Below are 20,625 nucleotides of genomic sequence, written 5' to 3' on the forward strand. Positions count from 1 at the left end.
ATTGTACCCGAAAGCCGGGCGGCATTGTGCTGTTTATTAGCAACACAAAGAACGTCCCTCGCAGAGCTGGACGGCCCTTGAAGTGCGGCGACTCTCTGTGAGGAGCTGGGGTCTTACCGTTCCAGGGGAGTTGAATACTAATTACCCATTCGCTCCCGACCAGCTCCAGGCCCTGATTACTCTGCTCAGAAGCGCTGGGCCGGGGCTGGCTGGGCTTCTCATATTTTAAAATAAAACACAGCATAGTTTTTGTGTTTTCGGGGGGGGGGGGGGGAGGGAGAAGAACAGGTTGCTGTCGAACATGCAAAGAGCTGGATTAATCCAGAGGTTTTTATGGCTCTGCCCAAACATTTTTTTTTTAATTTACTCTCCCAAATGCACGGATACAAACACACAGATTGCTAGGTGAAGTCTGAATATACATTCCTGAACGCGGGAGCTACCCCACGAAGCAAAGGTGTGCGGAGCGGCCCCGCCTCTTCCCTGAAGTCTGCAGACAGGTGCTGCCCTCCGAGTGCTTCAGATTTCCGCACTGAGGCGTCCTGGCTGCCCTGCCCCTCTTGAAGGCTGGTCCCGGGCCAGCCCAAAGTCTCTGCCTGCTCACGCCTTGCTGAGCCAGCGCTGGAAGGAAAGGCTCTGCCTAGCTGGGAAAGCTCTCTCTAAAGCTGGGTGGGTCTTTCATTTATGGAGTTGTATATTCTCGTGGAAGAAATTTTATTACGAGTCAAATAAGTCTGTGGAATAAGTGGGAGTCTTAGCTGGGCAGCATGCATGTCATAACCGGGAGACACACGTGCTTCCAACCCACCTCTACCTTAATGTCAAGCAGGCCCGAGCACAACGGACTACTTGGGAAGAGATTCTTCCTTTCCGGCCACCTCAGCCCAGCGTTCCCAAGGCAAGCTCTAACACCGAAACACTTGCTTCTCAAATAAACATGGGCGAGCGTCCCGTTCTCGGCCAGGGGCGGCTCTGCTCCTGGACCCATTGTCCTCATTAGCAAAGCGTGCAGGGCTGAAGCCGGCTGGAGGTGTGCGATGATGTCAGAATATCCACAGCTGAAGAATGTCAACTCTCCTGCGGGTTGGGCCGGCGGGTGGCCCAGCGCAGGGCGGCCACTGGTGCTTCCTAACTCCGCCCTGCATTCTTCTGGTCCGGTTCCCACCGACAGACAGGGCGAGGGAGGTCAGAGTGGCCGGGACAAAAGAGACCCCCTGCTGCCGGGCTTGGCTGGGCTGTCAGCACCACTAATTCAGGAGTCCACCTTTCATCTCCTAGATCCATTAGGGGTTAAAGAGAGACCCATTTTACAGCTGACAGGCTTGAAGGGGCGGAGGAGGGGGAGGGGCGCAAAGCACCCTAAAATTTATAGCATTCAAGCCATCTGCTAAAAATAGATCCGTGCAGGTTCTCTTTTCATCCCTCCCCATATAATGGGATATGTATCTGTGAGACAGCATAATAAACAGGCAATTCTTGGTCTCGGGGTATTTTCATATTGTGTGGTGAGAGGAAACTGGGAGTATGAATGCAAAGCAGTGTCTCTTGCTCCCCAGAAGGGTGAGCAGCTAGGCTCTGCGGCTCACCTGCAAGCCGTCACCAGCCCTGTGGTCCAGATGAACCCCAGCGGCTTCACTATCTAGTGTGGAGAAAGATCTGTCTGGTGACATTGGACCAGTGTACTTGTGAGACACGTGTGCATGTGTGCAAGCTGACGGGAGGAAGAAGCACGACAGGTCTTTTAAGGAATCTTCATGTGTAGCGGGGATTTTTCCCTGGGGACCCCCAATCTATCTTCCCTGAAACCAGTCAATGAATTAAAATGAATTAACTTACAGCATTTCTCACCGATGATGGACAATATGTCTCCCCAAATAATTCAGCCTAATTTCCTTTTAATCAGCCTGACCGTCACCTTCTGTAAAGAAGAATTTGGAACTGCACTTAGGCGGTACTGAGGAGGAAGTCGGGAAGAGGTTTCTCTCCCACTGAAGTGATATTTGCAAATCAGAGAGGATCATGGTGCATGAGTTCTCTGCATGTGCACGTGTGCTTTGGTGTGCTCTGTCTGTGCATGCCTATGCACTTGTGTGTGGATGTGTGTCTGATCTGAGTGCGTTCTACTTGTACTTGCGAGTGATTATGTGGGTGGTGTGTGTGTACAATGATGCTTTGTGTGTATGCGTGCAGGCGTAAGCACGAGGCCCTTGTGAAGGTATAGCTGTGTGTGGAGGCACATGCACTTATGTGTTGCTATGTATACATGTGTTTGCCCTCACGGGAGTATCTGCATGTGTACATGTATGTGAATACATGTGCATGTGTTCCTGTGTGTTGGAATGGGCAGTTTTGCCCAGGGAAATATGGAAGGAATAAAGACAAACTGGGGTTTGCCATGGGCATGGGGTGCTATTGGAAGAGCAGCCTTCTGGGTGCTCTGCTGGTATGACCAGCTAAAGAAAGCAGCCCAGGGGCTGAGGAGGTGACTCAGTCAGGAAGAGTGATGGCATTGCAACTCTAAGGCCCTGAGTTTGAGTCCCACAACCCATATTAATAAAAAGTTGGGCAGACGGCACACTTGTAAGGCCAGCTCGGGGGAAGCAAAGATAGATCCCTGATGCTTGATGGGGACAGAGTGGCGGCTGAGTGAGTTCCACCCTAGTGAGAGACAAAAGGTCGAGAGCTCCCGAGGAAAGGCACTCAGCACTGTCTTCTGACCTCCAGAGGAATATACACATACGCACACTCACACACACACTCATACTCACACACACACATATACACATACTCACACACAAACACACACACAAACTCACACACATAAACATTCACACACTCACACTCACACACAAATTCACACTCACACACAAATTCACACTCACACACAAACACTCACACACTCACACACATATGCATACACTCACACACACTCACACTCACACATACATACACACACTCACACTCACACATACATACACTCACACACAAACACACACTCACACACAAACACACACTCACACACATACATACATTCACACGCACTCACACACACACTCACACTCACACACATACACACACTCACACAAACACACACACACAAACTCACACACATAAACATTCACACACTCACACTCACAGACTCACACACACTCACACTCACACACAAACTCACACTCACACACAAACACTCACACACTCACACTCACACATACTCACACTCACACATACATACACACACACTCACACTCACACATACATACACTCACACACAAACACACACAAACACTCACACACTCATACACATACACATAATACACTCACACACATACATACACTCACACACACTCACACACACTCACACACATACATACACTCACACACACTCACACACAAACACTCACACACTCATACACACACTCACACACATACATACACTCACACACACACTCACACATACTCACACTCACACACTCACACACACTCACACACACCTAGAGAGCTACACGCAGAGTCTAGTGTCTACTTCAAATCTTGTTTGGACGTGGGACTTTTTGTATGCTGTAGAGGCATTGCTGTTCATTCACCCTTGGTCATCTTGGCTTCACCCCCAGGACCTGAGTTACCTCAGGCTGGCCAGTGGTTAGTTGTTCTGTTTGCCTGAGTTCTGAGAGTCCAGAGGTCAGTGTTTCTGTTTTTGTTTTTGTTTTGTTTTGTTTTTCCGTTGTTGTTTGTTTTGGGAGGTGTCTCTTTTCTTTCTTTCTTTCTTTCTTTCTTTCTTTCTCTTTCTTTCTTTCTCTCTCTCTCTTTCTCTCTTTCTTTCTTTCTTTCTTTCTTTCTTTCTTTCTTTCTTTCTTTCTTTCTTTCTTTCTTTCTTTTTTGACAGAGAGCACAGGCTAGGAAGCACCGTAGGCTACTTCTCTACACACGGCATCCTCTCAGACCCAGCATCCTTTCTAAGCCTTGCCAGAAGCTTCTCCTCACTCTCCCATTGCAAGAGACTGCAGCTCATTCAGATCAGCTGCAGCAACCGGACAGTGGGCTTTCCTGTGAGGGCACACACATGCGTGTGCGCACACACACACATATACACTCATACGCATACACATACACACACTCACACACATACACACACACATACACATACTCACACACATACACACTCACACACATACACACACACTCACACACACATACACATACTCACACACACTCACACACATACACACTCACACACATACACACTCACACACATACACACACTCACACACACATACACATACTCACACACACTCACACACATACACACTCATACTCACATACACACTCACACACATACACACTCACACACATACACACTCATACTCACATACACACTCACACACATACACACTCACACACACTCACACACACACTCACACACTGGGAGGTGTGCTTGGTCACAGAAAAGGAATGAAGTGGAGGCCTTCCAGACCACGGCTGTGGCTGCCACACACAGGTCCTGATGTCCCCAGGTCCAATCCTGGCAGCTCCTCCAGCAGCTCCATTGTCCTGAAGGGACACCTTCCCTTGGCTGCCCCTCCTTTGGTGATCAGGAAGTCCACAGGGGTTGCTTAGAGAGGTTATCTTCAGGGGTGAGTGCCCAGGGCACAGATTTGGGAACTGGAGAGTGGAGATCAAAGAACCCCCTGCTGTGTGTATCTCCTACAGGAGTCCGAGGGTTAAAGTCCCACCTCCACTGCCCTCTCCGCACAGAGTTCTCAGGGCAGCCAAAGACAGCGCTGCTGGGGCCTGAGAGCCTCACCCACACATGCCCACCGAGGGGAAGCATCAAAGCTTAGGGACTGCTCCCCAGAGCTCAAAAAGACACGCAGAGCAAGACAGGCCGCTCACAGATTGGGGTGGGGCAGGTGGAACAAAGATAGGAGTGGTGAGGGTCCTAGGTGATAGGCAAGGATCCCCGCCCACTCTTCTCGGAGCTGGTGCCTCACGTGCTGTCCCTCTGTCTGTCCTGGGGATTTCTCTTAGCTTTGAAGCACTCTCTTGCTTGTGGTGACGACTGACTTCTTAGCCTGGTAAAGGGGTAGGCTCCTGGTTTTACAGGTAAAAAGGATTTTGGCTTTAGCACCTCACTCAGTGTGGCAGATGGGAAACCCAGAATCAGGGAAGTAAAGGCCTTAATCTCCCAGTCATTGAAAATGGGCTCCTGTATCCAAGCTGAGGTTCTCCCTCAGAGAGCACCTTCCCTGAAGAGCATCAGGTAAAAGACAACAGAAACCCATCACAAAATCAAGGACATGGCCTCCTCTGTTGCAAACACAGGAAGAGGGCTAAACTTCCCTCCGTTGGTTCTGGGATTTTTACATGGTTCATTGACCCTAGGGAGATGTTCATTGGGGCAGATGGATGGATAAGCCACAGGAAGGGACGTGAGCATGGATATACCCGGTCATCTGCAAGAGCAGCTAAGGAGCAGCCTGGTCCCTGCCGGGAAGGGAAGAGTCCATGTCATTCACTCCCAGCCAAACAGGAGCTTCCTAGTTAAAGGCAGCCTCTGCCTTCCGAAACCCAAGGAGAAGCCGCTGAGACCAGGTGTGACAAGTATTAAAAGGCAGGGCCTTGGGGGGAAGTGATTGAGTGCTTAAGTTTCCCTGCTGTGTCTCTTCGGAGACTGATGGACACACCCTTCCTCCCTCGCCATTCTGAGGACTCAGCAACGGGAAACAGACTGAGCCTTCGGGAGGCCACCGCACTGCACTGCTGGCTCGTGTTCCCGGGCCTCTCCAACCCCGAGGAACGCGTTTACAAGCCTCCCTGCCTGGACACTGTTACTGTGAAACAGGAGATACCTCATCCCTTGTCCTGACTGCCAATGAAAGCTGAGCTGCTAGGAGACCCTGTACGGTCCCTCTGAGGGGGGTATACGGCCTAGACTGGGCACACGCAGAGTCAGTCAGGACAGTACGGGGTCTCTTGCCAGGCTCTTCTAGAACAATAATGGTTTCCTAAGGCCCAGGGCTCGAGTAGGTCACTGCACGCAAGGATTTCTTTCTAAGGGAATTCTGGAATGCACTTTCTAAAAGCACCTCCCCCTCTCTCTCCCCCTCCCCTTGCCTTTCCTCTTCCCTCCCCCTTTCCCTTCCCCTCTCTGCAATCTCTCTATTTTCACATACATTTACAAACCACTGCTGGTAAACTCTGCGGGCTGCAACCTTTGGAACTGAACGTGCTTGGCAGTCCCGGGGACCCTAAGTGAAATCAGAGGAGGGGCTGGGGCCTCTGGAAGCTCTTAGTTCCAGACATCATGAACAGCCAGCTCTGAGCTCCACCACCAGCTAGTGGTTGCCCAGACTCGGGGGCCTGTTCTTATAGAGAACCCATGACCTGTGGTTGGAAGTGAGGTCGATGGACAGCATCTCCTATGAGTTTTATTTTGCGGCCCTCCAGGATTGTGAGCCAGGCAGTCTCGAAGCAATTGTTCGGTTTATTGACACCTCCCTGACAGGAAAAAGACTACTTGATTCCCATTTGTTTCCGTTGCCAAAACAATGATAATGAGGACCGTGGTGAATGTTTGTATTAATCCCACCGCTCCTCTTTAATGAGAGGAGGAAAAGCAGGGGTGGAGGGGACAACAGAGCTACCTAGAACTGAGTGGAAGGAAGGAGGGGCAGCCACAGAGCTACAGGTCCAGGGCGAGCAGGGGTTAATAGTAGGGAGGAAGAGAAGGAAGGAGAGAAAAGGGGGAGGAAGGAAAGAGAGAAGGGAGGGGGAGAGGAAGAGGGAAGGAGAGAGGAAGGGGCAGAGGGAGGGAGAGAGGAAGAAGGGGAGAAAGAGGGAGGAAGGAAGAGGGGAAGGGAGGGAGAAGGGAAGAAGAGAGGGAGAGAGGGAGGGAGGGAGAAAGGAAGGGAGAAAGGAAGAGATGAGAGGTGAGAGAGGAAGGAAGGAAGAGGGGAAGGGAGGGAGAAGGGAAGTGAGGGAGAGGGAGGAAGGGAGAGAAAGAGAAAAGGGAGACAAAGGGATCTAGGGTAGGAGGAAAGAGGAAGACAAGGAGGAATAGAAGGAGAAGGAAGGGAAAGGGAGGGAGGGAGGGAGGGAGGGAGGGAGGGAGGGAGGGAGGGAGGGAGGGACAAGTGAAACTTTTTTTCCCAGTGTGTTCTACCAGTACTCTGCAAAGTGGGAGGACACTGGAGGGCAGGAAGTACAGGGAAGGAAGGAAGGAAGGAAGGAAGGAAGGAAGGAAGGAAGGAAGGAAGGAAAGAGCCATTCATTTCTGAGAGGGCCAGGCTGAGGGGAGTGAGGAGGTCTGGAATGGATGGAAACTGCAGAAAATTAGGAGAGAAGAGATAACCCCACCCCCCACCCCCCACCCCCGCTCAGCCCCGTCTTCCTGGGAGTGGGGACCCACTTTTGGGTAGAGACTTATTTTCAGGGGTCACAGCATACCTCATGTTTCCCATGTCTGCCCCCAACACGCACAGGGAAACTGGGATGGTATCCTCGCTCATTTCACCACTGGATCATGCAGTCCAGTTTTAAGAATAGGGACAGATGTGGACATGAAGGATCACAGCCATCTTGGGGTCAAGGTCTCTGGCACCAAGATGCTCAGGGTGCCCCACCCCCCTTTTTGTACCGGGTTTAAAAAGTCTTTCAGCGCTCGATTGTGCAGGAGCGTCCTCTGATTCCTACTGATTCTCCTTCAAGTGAAATAATATCCACTTAGAAAAAAAGCCAGATGGAAAGCCTCGGACCCCCTGCTGTCTTCGAGAAGCAGGCTCTTCAGTCGGAGTCTGGGCTCTGGAGTGGGGGTGGTGGTGAGTCACCGTCCACAGCCAGCCAGGGCCACAAGGCAGCAAGGTGACCACAGGGCTGCAGTGTGCAGGGCAAGGCCAGTCGAAGGACGCCTTCTTTAGGCAAGATCCACTCTCCCGTTGAAGCCACGGGGTGTGTATATAAATCAGAAGGGGCCAGGATGGTAAGGCTGTGGATTCCACCGCGTTTTGGAGGGGCGTGAAGATAACGATTAATTTCTAACTCTGCTAAGATGAATACGTATTAGAAAATTCTAGAATAAGCATAGACTGGATCTCATGATGCCCATGCTTAGGAAAGAAATGAGCTAATGGAAGCTGGGCTCCTTGGTCATTCCTGAAGCAAGGTAGAGAGGAGGATGGCCCTAAGTGCTGCTCACCAACCCAAATAGCTGGACACACAGGCTTGATCCTCGGCTGTGGGCAGCCACTTCCAGTTGCACTTTAAATGCCTGTGACACCAGCACCTGGGAGACTGAGTAGGCATGTAAGACCCTGACCCTAGGCCAGTGGTACTTACTTCCAGATGCCCCGGAGCGAGACACCGAGACGCAGACTGATGCAAAAGAAGACCCCATCCCGGCCGCATCAGGGTTGACCCTCAATCAGCCCCTCATGGCGAGTGACTAGAAGGCAACCCAAAATGGCTATTAAAAGCAGATTTTATACTATTTAGGGGCACAGGTTACCTCAGCAAGGTTACAGTTCAAACTTACTGGCCTTTAAATCTATGGGCTAGCAAGCATCAGTCAGCACATTCTGAGAATTTTCTACTAAAGAATGTTCCTGTGGGTGGAGAATGGAACCTGGCCTAGCCTTGCCCTGAGGCTGGTGGGTGTAAGGCTGGTGAAAGTCCCTAGGGTCCTTCAGGACTGCCACAAGAGTGAGGCCAGCCTGGACTACACACACACACACACACACACACACACACACGCACGCACGCACGCACGCACGCACGCACGCACGCACGCACGCACGCACAAACTTACACGCACATGAGGAAGAGATCCTGTCTCTAAATAAATAAACTTAATTAAAAACGTGAGTATAGGCTCCTTGTGAAAAGCACACCTCTGAATATTGATGTCACTGAGGAAAGGGAACTAAGAAACAACAGGAATATGTGACCGTGTGAGCTACTTTGTGGTGCGTTTTGTGGTATGACTATTCCACAGCTCATCCCTCACCCAGCTTTCCCAGCTGGCCGGGATACTAATATCTAGGAGACAGGTGAGTTTCTGGTTGTCAGCCAGCTTGGGTTAAATATCAAGATTAAGACACACACACACACACACACACACACACACACACACACACACACACACATCCCAGCACATGTGTGCACACACATAGCCAACAGACTGCCATGAAGCGAAAGAGAGGGAACACAGGCTTCCATTGAGTAATGTTTAGAGTGAATTATCAACTTGACAATATCTAGGATCCCCTGGGAGAGGGGCCTCTGGGCACATCTATATGGGGTTACCTTGATTCTGTTAGTTGAGGTGGGAAGACCTGTCCACTGTGGGTGGCACTGTTCCCTAGATTGGAGATTCTGGAGGAAGCAGGCAGAGTGAAATCCTTCACTTTCTGTTTCTGATTACGGATGCCACGTGACGAGCTCCCTCAAGCTCTGGCCACTGTGATTTCCTGCAGTGATGGACAGGAGCCTGGAACTAAGAGCAGAGAGTCCATGGGCATTTTTGTTGGGGGTATTTCATCACCTAACAAGAAAGGAAACTAAGGCATGCTGATCATGGACACAGAGATGGGGAGTCGCTTCATTCTCTAGCATGTGTGCAGCTGACTTGTTAAGACACCGCCACACATTGGGATCCGAGGACAGACCAGAGTCCAACCTGGTGAACCAATGAGCTTATTATGGTTATTTACAGGAGCAGAAATGACTCAGAGAGCTGCATCACCAAAGCCTACCCCCCGCACAGGGGGCAGCTCATAAGATCTGGGGGCCCAAAGTACCCTGAACAGCAGCAGTTGGCAGGCATCTCAGCAGGTCAGAGAGTAACCTTTCCAAGTGTCTCAGTTGACCTTTCTTCCAGGAAGCTCCTCTGCTTTCTGCTTCTTCCTGGCAGCTAGTCTGGTCAGAGCCTTCTTTGCAGTTTGGCTCCTCTGAGAGTGACTCTCAGCAGCCTTTTTTGTTTACTCTTGGAAGGGGGGTGGGTGCCTTGTGAATCTGGTCAGTTTCAGGGACTTCCTGAACTGATTTTGAGTGGCTTTATCTTGTCTATCCTGTTTCTCTGTGTGGACTGTTCTGTTGACCAGGCCTGTTCTTGAACTCAGAAATGCACATGCTTCTGCCTCCACCTTGGGAGGTTTGTGATTAAAACATGAGTGCTGTTTGCCTGTTGTCTTAAAGCTCTTCCCTGCAGGACCAAATGTTCAATTTTAGAGGAAACTGCTACACAACACCCCTGACTTCCCTGGATTGCAACCTCGAGATTCTCCCCATCTTAAGAGCCCTGACTGAGGTACAGGTTCTCTTGCACACAGTGTATATGGGGGATGAGGGGAACGGGGCTTGGGGTGGGGGGTGGGGTTGAGAGTTCCTTCTTCTCCTTGACCCCTGGGCAGATTTCCTTGGCCCTCCCCCTGCTGCTGTTCTCCCATGCCCCTTCCTTCTCAGCCTGTCAGGGAGATACCCAGCCTCCAGAAGCCAGCCATCCTCTGAGTTGAATGTCATCTCCTGAGCTGGGTCCCCTTGTTCCAGATGTCATTTTCACAGATGCAGGACCCTCCAGGGTGTTGTCTCCCCATTTCTACTACCTGGTTATACACAGCTCTGGACTCTCTTCAGTCAACGACAATGGGCATGGGGAGGGGGACAATTACAGAACTGGCAATGCTCCCCACAGGGAGCAGGGTTAGGAGGGACAGCTGTCCCCTTGGGGAAGGTTTAAGTGGAAGTGGGGACAAACAACTGAAATGGCAGCAGTCACGCAGCGACTGGGTCCTTGGGTGATATGAACACTGCAGACGCCAAAGGCTGTGACTGATAGTTTCTTGTGTTGTGAGAAGGGACTTCACCATAGAGCCAGGTATCGAGTGAGCAGTTAAGGAGGTCTTGGCAGCAGACCTGTGTGGCCTGAGCCTGTCTGTAGGTGGATTCCAGATGCTCAGGTCACCCGCTGGTGTTGGTGTCAGTTCTGTTTAGACAGCTGCTAAGTTCCTGGAAACTGGGCCCCTTTGCTCCAGAGTCTAGCCCAGGCTCTCTTCCCTGTGGCTCCATTTCCCAACTAGCTCCTTGAAGAAGCTTTTCTTCAGGGGCTAGGGTAAGGAGTGAAGATTTGTCGAGTGTGGTCTCCAAACACACCAGCACACAGACTTGAAGCTCAGCCCCTCCAGCACCCTCTTGCTGCATTGCAGTGGTGCACAGACCTCAGTCACGGAGGTCACAGCACCTGCTCTAGTAACAGGCACCATGTTTATGACTTACTTGAAAGTTGAGATGTCTTCTTAAGACATGCCCCAGCGGTGGCACCAGCAAGGGAGAGATGTCCTCCCCGGCTTCACCCCATACCATCTGCTGCTGTCAGGTGACCTGGCCCTGGGGTCATGAGAGCAGGGGAGCTGTTCATGTCCCTCTCTAGTTGCAGCACTCAGGAGAGCAGCCGCTGCCCCAGCTCAGGCAACATAGTGGAGCTGACCCTGCTGGTAAAGGATTGTCCCCTAGGACATAAAAGCAGGAGAGGTGACCCTGCCCCTTGCCAGCTGTGGCATTGGCTGAGCTAGTCAGGGCAGCAGAGGAGAGCTGGTGAGCTGACCAACTCAGCTACCTCCAAGCCCAGGTCCAGGGCTCTGAGTTGGGCTACTGGCAGCATCTACTCCATCTACAGGGCCAGCCCTCAGATCCAAAGCAGCATGACACAGGCAACAGCAGGATATCTGAAAGGAGTCCCTCTGAGGACCCAGTATAGACAGCGTAGCAGAAGCCGGAGGGATCACGCCAGGCCAATGAGTGATTGCAGTGAACGTTTGTAAGTAAAGGTGTGTGAACAAAAGGGTGTATCTGATACATGGACTCTTACAGCTTTTCTCCGTCTTCTCTTTTAATTTTATTTGAGGGGGGCAGGACGGAGGTTTCAGGAGCAGAGGGTAAATATGAAGGGATGGGGAGATGAGTGGAATTGGGGGGCATGGTGTGAAATCACAAAGAATCAATAAAAAGCTAAAAATAAAAATAAAAAAAACTAAAAACAAAACAAAACAAACAAACAAAAACCAAACTGCCCCAATAAAGAGTAAAACTGTGAACGGGCTTGACGAGATGACTCAGTGGGTAAAGCCTCTCGCTGTGGCTGTGTGACAACCTGAGTTTGGTTCTCAGAACCCATATAAAGGGAGAGAGGAACAAGCAACTCCTCAAAGTTGTCCTCTGACCTCTGGATGTGCATGGTGGCCTGTGCACTCACACACAACAGCAAAAATGGTGATGTCATCTGTGAACGTGTAAGGAAAATAAACACTGGGAACAGAAGATGGTGCTAGGAGAGGGAGAAACCAAGACGGAGGTTTTCAAGCATCTTGCATGACCGTCGGCAGTGAGAAGGGGGATGCCACATGTTTACACCCCCCTAGGCAGATGTTTGCAGTTACAGTCACCCCTCTTCCGATTGGTCTAGTTATATTCTATTATATAAGGAAAGACATCGGATAAAGTGACTATGAATAGTAGTAGTTTGCTTGCCTGCTTTACAGACACAGAACAGGTTAGCGGAAGAACACACACATGCCCACCCATGTACACATGCATGCACACACATGCTGACTTAGCTACAAAACCCATCACCACTTTGCCAGAATGAGGTAGCACAAGGATGAATCCGGTCCTTGGCTTTGACTGTCAACCTGACATAACCTGACACAATCTGGGAGAAGAATTTCAGTTGAGATTCTAGACCAACCAGACTGTGGGCACATAGGTGGTTGTCTTCATAGTTAATTGATGTATGAGGGCCCAGCCCACTGTGGGTAGCACCATTCCCTAGGCAGATACTCCTGCCTGCCGGCCAGCAAGTGGCATTCTCTGTGGTGCCTGCCTCAACTCTCCAGGTTTGAAGAGAGTTTCTTGGTTGACAGTACAAACCAAAAGCACAAGCCAATAAGAAAATGCCACTTAACCCATGGATTTTAGTTCTCGTCAGCGCCCACAGCTGAGGGTTCAGCGACTGAGCAATAAGTACATAATATATATAGGAATAAATGAGTCCCACGTGGGACAGACAGTTCCTGTCTGTATTCGCTGAGGATCTTGGGTGAGGACTGTTCAGGGGATGCTTATCCTGTGTTGAGATCTGAGGCAGTAGAGCTGCTGTTAGCTTCTGTGTGGCGTGGGTTCCAACCCTCTTAGGAACAAGCCAACAGCTCTGTAGCTAGTGAGGCCATGCAGGAACCAGGGCAGTGTGGTAATACCTGTCTGTGGTGCCTGCCAAAGCCTCCAGCATGGCCCAGACTTCACATGGGACTCAGGGGAGGACCTGCAGATAGGAGAGTATGAGAGCGGTGGGGGAAGATTCTTTTCTGGAAGGGCTTGGCCCCTGTGTGAAAAAATCCCTCACCTTAAAGGAATAGTATTTCATCATTACTATGTGCACGTGTGTATGTGTGACGCACGTCTGTGGGTATGATGCCAAGCTTGGGTGTAGAGATCAGAGGTCGACCATATGGAATTGGTTCCCTCTTGTCATCTCGTGTGTGGGTTCTGGGAAGCATCTCAAGACGTTCAGCTAGTGTGGGGAGGGTCTTTACCTGTTGAGTCATCTTGCCGGTCTTCCCATCAACAATCACACACGTTCACACCCATCCCCGTTCTCACCCTATGCAAGGTCACGGTCATACACCGGCCCTTCTCATAATTTCTGCTCACACCGTACCCCAATTCACACATCCACCATTCACACCCCACACCTCCCACCCCGTTTATACACTTTAGCCCTGGTTACACACCCTCTCCCCAACCATTCAATCGCTGCCTACACCTCACTACCATTTGTGCCCCGCTGCTGCTCACACCGCACCCCTGCTCACACTTTAACCCATCCACACCCCCACCCTCTTCACACCACAGCTCCACTCACATAGAATCCCCGTTCACACCGCGTGCACATTTACAGCACACCCCACTCGCGCCCCCATCTCGTCATACACCAAGTAGCCGGCGTTCAGCCAAGACAGGGCATGGAGAAGCATGGAGTGCACAGGGCTCCAGAGAACCCGTGTAAATCCCAGCCATGGGGAACCACAGTGAAGGAGGAGGTGGTGAGACAGACTGGAGATATGGAGCTGACCAAGACATAGGAAGACAGGCTTGCTGTTCATGAGCCCCACCTCCCTTCCCCACCAGCTCCCTTCACATCAGCTCATGCTTTTAGTTCCTAAATCTTTGTGTGGAAGCTACAGCCCAACGCATGGGCACAAAAGACTCTCACAAAGCAGGCTGCAGGCTCCTTGCGTCTTGGGGCTGCTTCCTCTTGGCTGTTGGCCCGAAAGTTATTTATAATCTGATAAAATGAGCAGGATTCAGGAGGAACTGATGTACTCACTCCATCAATAATATCGATTCTTGTTCCTTCTGGAAATTCTGAATATAGAGCTCTTCCCTCTACCAAGAACCTGATATGCTCACAGCCAGGGGTGAAGCCTCTTCTGTGGAGACCCTGGCATCTTTATGGATAGGTGTGAACCCTCCTCTATGGCGACCCTGGCATCTTTATGGATAGGTGTGAACCTTCCTCTATGGAGACCCTGGCATCTTTATGGATAGGTGTGAACCCTCCTCTATGGCGACCCTGGCATCTTTATGGATAGGTGTGAACCCTCCTCTATGGCGACCCTGGCATCTTTATGGATAGGTGTGAACCCTCCTCTATGGAGACCCTGGCATCTTTATGGATAGGTGTGAACCCTCATCTATGGAGACCCTGGCATCTTTATGCGTAGGTGTGAACCTTCCTCTATGGAGACCCTGGCATCTTTATGGGTAGGTGTGAATCCTCCTCTATGGCGACCCTGGCATCTTTATGGATAGATGTGAATCCTCCTCTATGGAGACCCTGGCATCTTTATGGATAGGTGTGAACCCTCCTCTTTGGCGACCCTGGCATCTTTATGGGTAGGTGTGAACCTTCCTCTATGGAGACCCTGGCATCTTTATGGGTAGGTGTGAATCCTCCTCTATGGAGACCTTGGCATCTTTATGGATAGGTGTGAACCCTCCTCTATGGAGACCCTGGCATCTTTATGGATAGGTGTGAACCCTCCTCTATGGCGACCCTGGCATGCTCATAGATGTGGAACCCTTCCCTCTACAGGGAACCTGGCATGCTCACAGCTACAAGGGGGCCCATTTTTATCCAGCATTTCATGGTCTAACCCAGCACCATGTCTAGAACATGGAGCAACCCTAGCAAGCATTCTCAAAATAAAACATAGTGAGCAAGCTGACGGGTAATGCTTGCACTGCACTGGAGGCATGGTCCCTCCTAAGCAGAGTGAGAGCTCCCAGGCATCTCATGGAAGAAACGCCTATGATTGTGATAATGCTGTGAGAGGACCGAGGTCCTGGGTTTTCTGAGGGCAGGCCTTCTGCTTTCTTTCAAACAAGCTGTCCCCAGTCTCTTCAGCAACATTTATCCTGTCATTCATATTCACTCTCTCACTCACTAACTCATTCATTCACTCACTCATTCATTCATTCATTCATTCATCCATTCATTCATACCGATTCATTCCCACTGCTCCTTACGTCCTGGAAGACATTCATCGCCCTGCAAAGCACACGGAATAAACACGCACAAGTACAAACCAGGCTGTGTTTCATTCACAACCCTTAAGAAGACAATTCACGCAGTAAAAACCTTCACAAGATGAAGTCAGAGCAGTGGCTTCAAACAGTGTGTCCCACTTCTATACATTACGGCTCTCAGAACAAAACAGCACAACACGCAGCGTGGGCAGAGGAAGCTGATCTGGCTCTGGGCTCCCAACACAGAGATGAGGGAATCCATAGCTTCAACCACTGGAGATCAGTCTTTGGGATGGACTGTGTGCACAGTGGGGTGGGGTGAGTAACTGGTTCCTGGGACATGTAGGGCTAACAGGTCCCCAGGTACTCATAGGGATGACTGCTCCCTGGGCATACATGGGGGTGACTTACCTCATATGGGGATGATTGGTCCCTGGGGACCTATAGGGTGGCAAGTTTCTAAGACATATGGGAGTGACCATTCCATATTAATTATATCTGTGACAATGCTTGAGCAAACCTTAGTCCCTTTCCCTGTTGCTGGGCTAGACACCCTGACAAAAGCAACGTAAGGGAGAAGGGGTTTATTTCAGCTCACTGTTCAAGGACTCAGTCTGTCATGGTGGGCAGTCAGGGCAGCAGGAAGATGTTGGTCACATGACATCCACATAACAGAGAGTGATGAAGGCACGCTGCCCCTTACCTCCCCCCCTCCATTATACAGTGCAGGGTCCCAGCCAGGGAAGGAGCCATCCACAGTGGATGGTCATCCCACCCCAGTTAAACCACAGGCATCCTCAGAGGCCAGTGATTCTAGATCCTGTCAAGTTGACTGCCAATCCTGCCACATCAACTTCAGGGAAGACATTTGTGGCCTATGATTTGAGAGGTCTTGGTCTACAATCTCTTGGCTCTATGGTTGGAGGCCTGTGGGAAGCAGCAGCTTACAAATGAAAGGGGTGACAGAAAATCTGCTTAGCCCATGGCACAGGAAGCTGCAGTGTGTGAAGAGACCAGGGACAAGAGAGTGGTCCAGAGTGTGTCAACAGCAACCAGCGTCTTCCCGCCAAGTGCTGAGTCCTAGTTTCTGCCCCTCTTAATAGTCCAGTGAACCCCTTGATGGACCAATCTACTGATAGCACCAGGAGCTTTCGATCCCTTTCCAAGCTTATGAGCTCTGAACCAAGCCTTCAGCACACAGGAGCCTTAAGATCCAAAGGGTAACATTCTGCCCTACGGTCCATACAAGGTCATATCTACTTGTGATATGTATCTGTTTAAATTTAACTAATATTTATACCCAGAGTGAAGCAGGAGGGTGTAAACGAAGGTTAAAAAAAAACTTGCTAGTTCAGCGAGGTAACTTTATTTTCTGAAGTATATACAAAGTATCTGTTTACAAGTGTGACCCTAGGCTAAACTGCCAACTCTTTAGAATTCTCTGTGTCAATCTGTCCAGCGAGTCTCCCTTTCTCTCCAGCTCCTCCAAACCCAAGAGGGCTCCTTAGCTCTCTTTCCCAGAATACTGCCTCTCTGTGATTCCTGCAAACCCAATGAGAAAATCCCTATCTCTTACCCAGATCTTCTCCCACGAAGGCTCCTCCAAGCAAAAAGAGATCTATCAAAGGTCCACTCTTACAGAAGAAGTCTCTAGCCTCTCCCCTACACCCTTGGCAGGCTGAACCGTGTCATTGTTATGGTCCAAGCCAAGTCAGTAGGGACCAAACGATGTCACCTTTACGGTGAGGTAGCTTTAGCATGATATCTATGGAGGCACACCCAAACTTCATGTCTTCAGGACACACATAACGGTTCCTGACTTCTAGTTAAGCTTGCGTTTTGTCAGCAAGTGGGTTTTCTGTGTACAATAATCACATAGCCGACTACAGTATACTGAGAGTTGGGACTTCAGTAAGAATAGATGACAACCATTAGACCAGTGAAGCAATCCAGTTAGAACATAGGAAGTGAGGACTGGCCAGATGGCTCAGCAGTTGTTCCTTGTGCCAGCTGGTTTATTTATTTATTTATTTATTTATTTATTTATTTATTTATTTATTGGTAGAAATTGAGAAAATGCCTCCTCCAGACTGGGCTTTGAGTGAGCGGGTGGCATATTGTCTCCATTGATGTTTGATGTGGGAGGGCTCAGCTCACTGTGAGCAGTACCACCCCTGGGCTGGAGGTCTTGGACGCTGTAAGAAAGCACGCTAGTGGGGCCAGAGAGATGGCTCAGCAGTTAAGAGCACGTGTTGCTCTTGTGGAAGACCTAGGTGAGACTCCCAGGCCCCCATGAGGTGGTTCACAGTCATCTGTAACTCTAGTTCCAGGGTCCCCTCTTCTGATCTCTTCAGGAGCCAGGATTTTATGTGGTACACACACATGCAGGCTGAAGGCTCACACACATAAAAAAAATAAAATAAACAAAAATATTTAAAAGAGCAAGCAAGCAAACAGGGTAAGAAAGCAGAGAGGGACAGGGCCTTAAGCAGCACCATCCTTGGCTTCTGTGGCAGGCTCCTCCCGTTTGAATCTCGGTGATGGCCTGTGATCTGACATAAATCCTTTCCTCCTTGTCTTAGGGTTTCCATTGCTGCAAGCAGACACCATGACCACGGCAACTCTTATAAAATGAAAACATTTTGTCAGGGCTGGCTTACAGTTTCAGAGGTTCAGTCGGTTACCATCATGGCGGGAAGCATGGCAGCACACAGGCAGATATGGTCCAAAAGAACCCGAGAGTCCTAATCTTGATCCCAAGGTAGCCAGGAGATTGTTTCTTCCACACTGGGCAGAGCTTGAGCATCAAGGCTCATCCCCCTGGTGACACATTTCCTCCAACAAGGCCACACCTATTCTAACAAGGCCACATCTCCTAATAGTGTTACTCTCTGTGGGCCAAGCATTCAAACACAGGAGTCTATGGGAACCAAACTTATTCAAACTTGTTGCTGTAAAATTATAAAAATGCTGTCTTTCCCTCCACTAGGTCCGGCACCGCAGGGCCCCAAGATATCTGGTAGACATCTTAATCTCAGTCAACAAAGTCTCTCACCTGCTTTGCTCCATTCCATATCACACTGCTGATGGCTTCTCTCTGAGCCCGGCAGCAATCTCTCTACCCATCTAGTTCCCAAGGCAGGCTGCCACCATGCCAGAAACACACATCCCAACTCCGTGGTGGCCCAGTGTCTCTAGCTGCCTCACACTGTCTTAAACTTAAATTGCCACATGAAAGAACACACAACACAATAACCTCTGATCCGATTGATAAGATGTAATTGCCCACCTACACACAAAGCCCTGTACACATCCATCCCTTAAGAATATTCATAAAACCCTGTAAATACAGAGTGGAAACTTAACGTCAGCCTCCACGTTCTCTCTGAAGTTTCCTTTCTTTCCCATTCCAGTCTCCTCCTCTTCCCTCAAACTTTTCTCCCGCCCATCCTTCCTTCTCATCCAATGACAGGCCTCGTTCTATCTTGTACCTGCCTTCACCTGCATAATGACATCATCCCACACAAACCACCACACTTCTCAAAAGAATCATAACCTTCTTGGGGAGGACTGAAGCTTACAGCCCATAACCACCTCTAACTTCAGGTCCAGGGGGTAGGTATGGTGTCCTTTTCTGGAGTCTATGGGGACCAGCACTCACATGTACTCAGACCTATACAGAGATACATGTATTCAAAGGATTAAGAAATACAAATAAACTTTAAAAGGGGAAAGTAAAATTCAGGAAATTGATTCTGTGAAGACTCACAAGGACTGTCTTAAGACTGGGTCTCATGTAGACCACATGGGGCTAGAGCAGGCTGAGGCTACCTGTACTCTCTGATTACTGTGTCAACTTGACACAAACTGGAGTTATCACGGGGAAAGCAGCCTCAGCTGAGGAAATGCCTCCATGAGACACAGCTGGAAGGCATTTTCTCAATTAGTGATAATTAATGGACAAAGGGCCCAGCCCATTGTGGATGGTGCCATCCCTGGCCTGGTGGTCGTGGGTTCTATAAGAAAGCAAGCTGAGCAAGCCAGGGGAAGCAAGCCAGTAAGAAACACCCCTCCAGGCCTCTGCATCAGCTCCTGCTTCCTGACCTGCTTGAGTTCCAGTCCTGACTTCCTTGGATGATGAACAGCAATGTGGAAGTGTGAGCTGAATAAACCTTTCCTCCCCAGCTTGCTTCTTGGTCATGAGGTCCATTCATCGCAGCATCAGAAACCCAAACTAAGACGCTAAGGATGAGCTTCCGGTCCCAGTTATTACCTGTTGGCTGGGATTACATTACAGGCCCATGTGGCTTGTACCACCTCATTTTAGACGGTGCTGCGGTCAAACTCGGAGTCCCTGGTGTGCTAGGCCGGCCTTCTACTCATCAAGCCATATTCCTGAATTGAAGAGTTTGAAAGCCCATCTTCCAGCGCTTTGGCTTACGTCCCTCATGTCCTTGCTGCTCCTCCTCTCCTCGCCCTTCCAGTGTGTGTGTAGAGCTTGGATTACACTGGCTCATTTTCTCTGGGTTTTATATTGCATCCGCTACACCCGCTACAGCAGAGGCCTTGGCTCCAATGCTCTCTGCTCCTTGGGGAGTTCGTTCTTGCCATTCTGCATCTCCCTCAGTGCCTTGTTAAGAGAAGCACACACATCAATCATACCATGGTTCTTCTGGGTTTGAGCACCCTGGCTGCTTTAGGACCCTCACACTCAGACACCCACAGAGCAATACTCCATCTTCTTCTTCTTCTTTTTTTTTTTCTGTCCCGGAGACCTAGCTAATGCTTTGTCACAGATTTTTCGCTTTTTTAAAGACGGAGATAGGTTTTAGCTGTTGGTCAAACCCAGGGTGTGGTGATGAATCCTTGGGTGGCTTCTAGGGCACTGTGGTTGGTCTGTCGCAGTGACGTGAGGGAAGCCGCGTGAGCTGTCCCTAAAGTCCCCTGTGTCCATCTGTCCTTCCCTCCTGGCATCCCCTCACCTTCAACATTGTTGCTTCCTCCCGTGTCTCAGAGGGTGAGTCACTCTCTGATGTCCAGCTAGCTGATAGC

At 50.0% G+C, this 20,625-nt stretch overlaps 1 long non-coding RNA gene across 1 annotated transcript in view; it reads left to right on the forward strand.

The window, feature by feature from the left end:
* The window catches only part of LOC103694002 (uncharacterized), a 74,502-nt gene that overhangs the window by 28,577 nt on the left and 25,300 nt on the right, over positions 1–20,625 (forward strand). The window lies entirely within an intron of this gene.

The sequence above is a fragment of the Rattus norvegicus genome, chromosome 16 (assembly GCF_021556685.1).
Source record: "Rattus norvegicus strain SHRSP/BbbUtx chromosome 16, alternate assembly SHRSP_T2T, whole genome shotgun sequence".
NCBI classification, from domain to species: domain Eukaryota; kingdom Metazoa; phylum Chordata; class Mammalia; order Rodentia; family Muridae; genus Rattus; species Rattus norvegicus.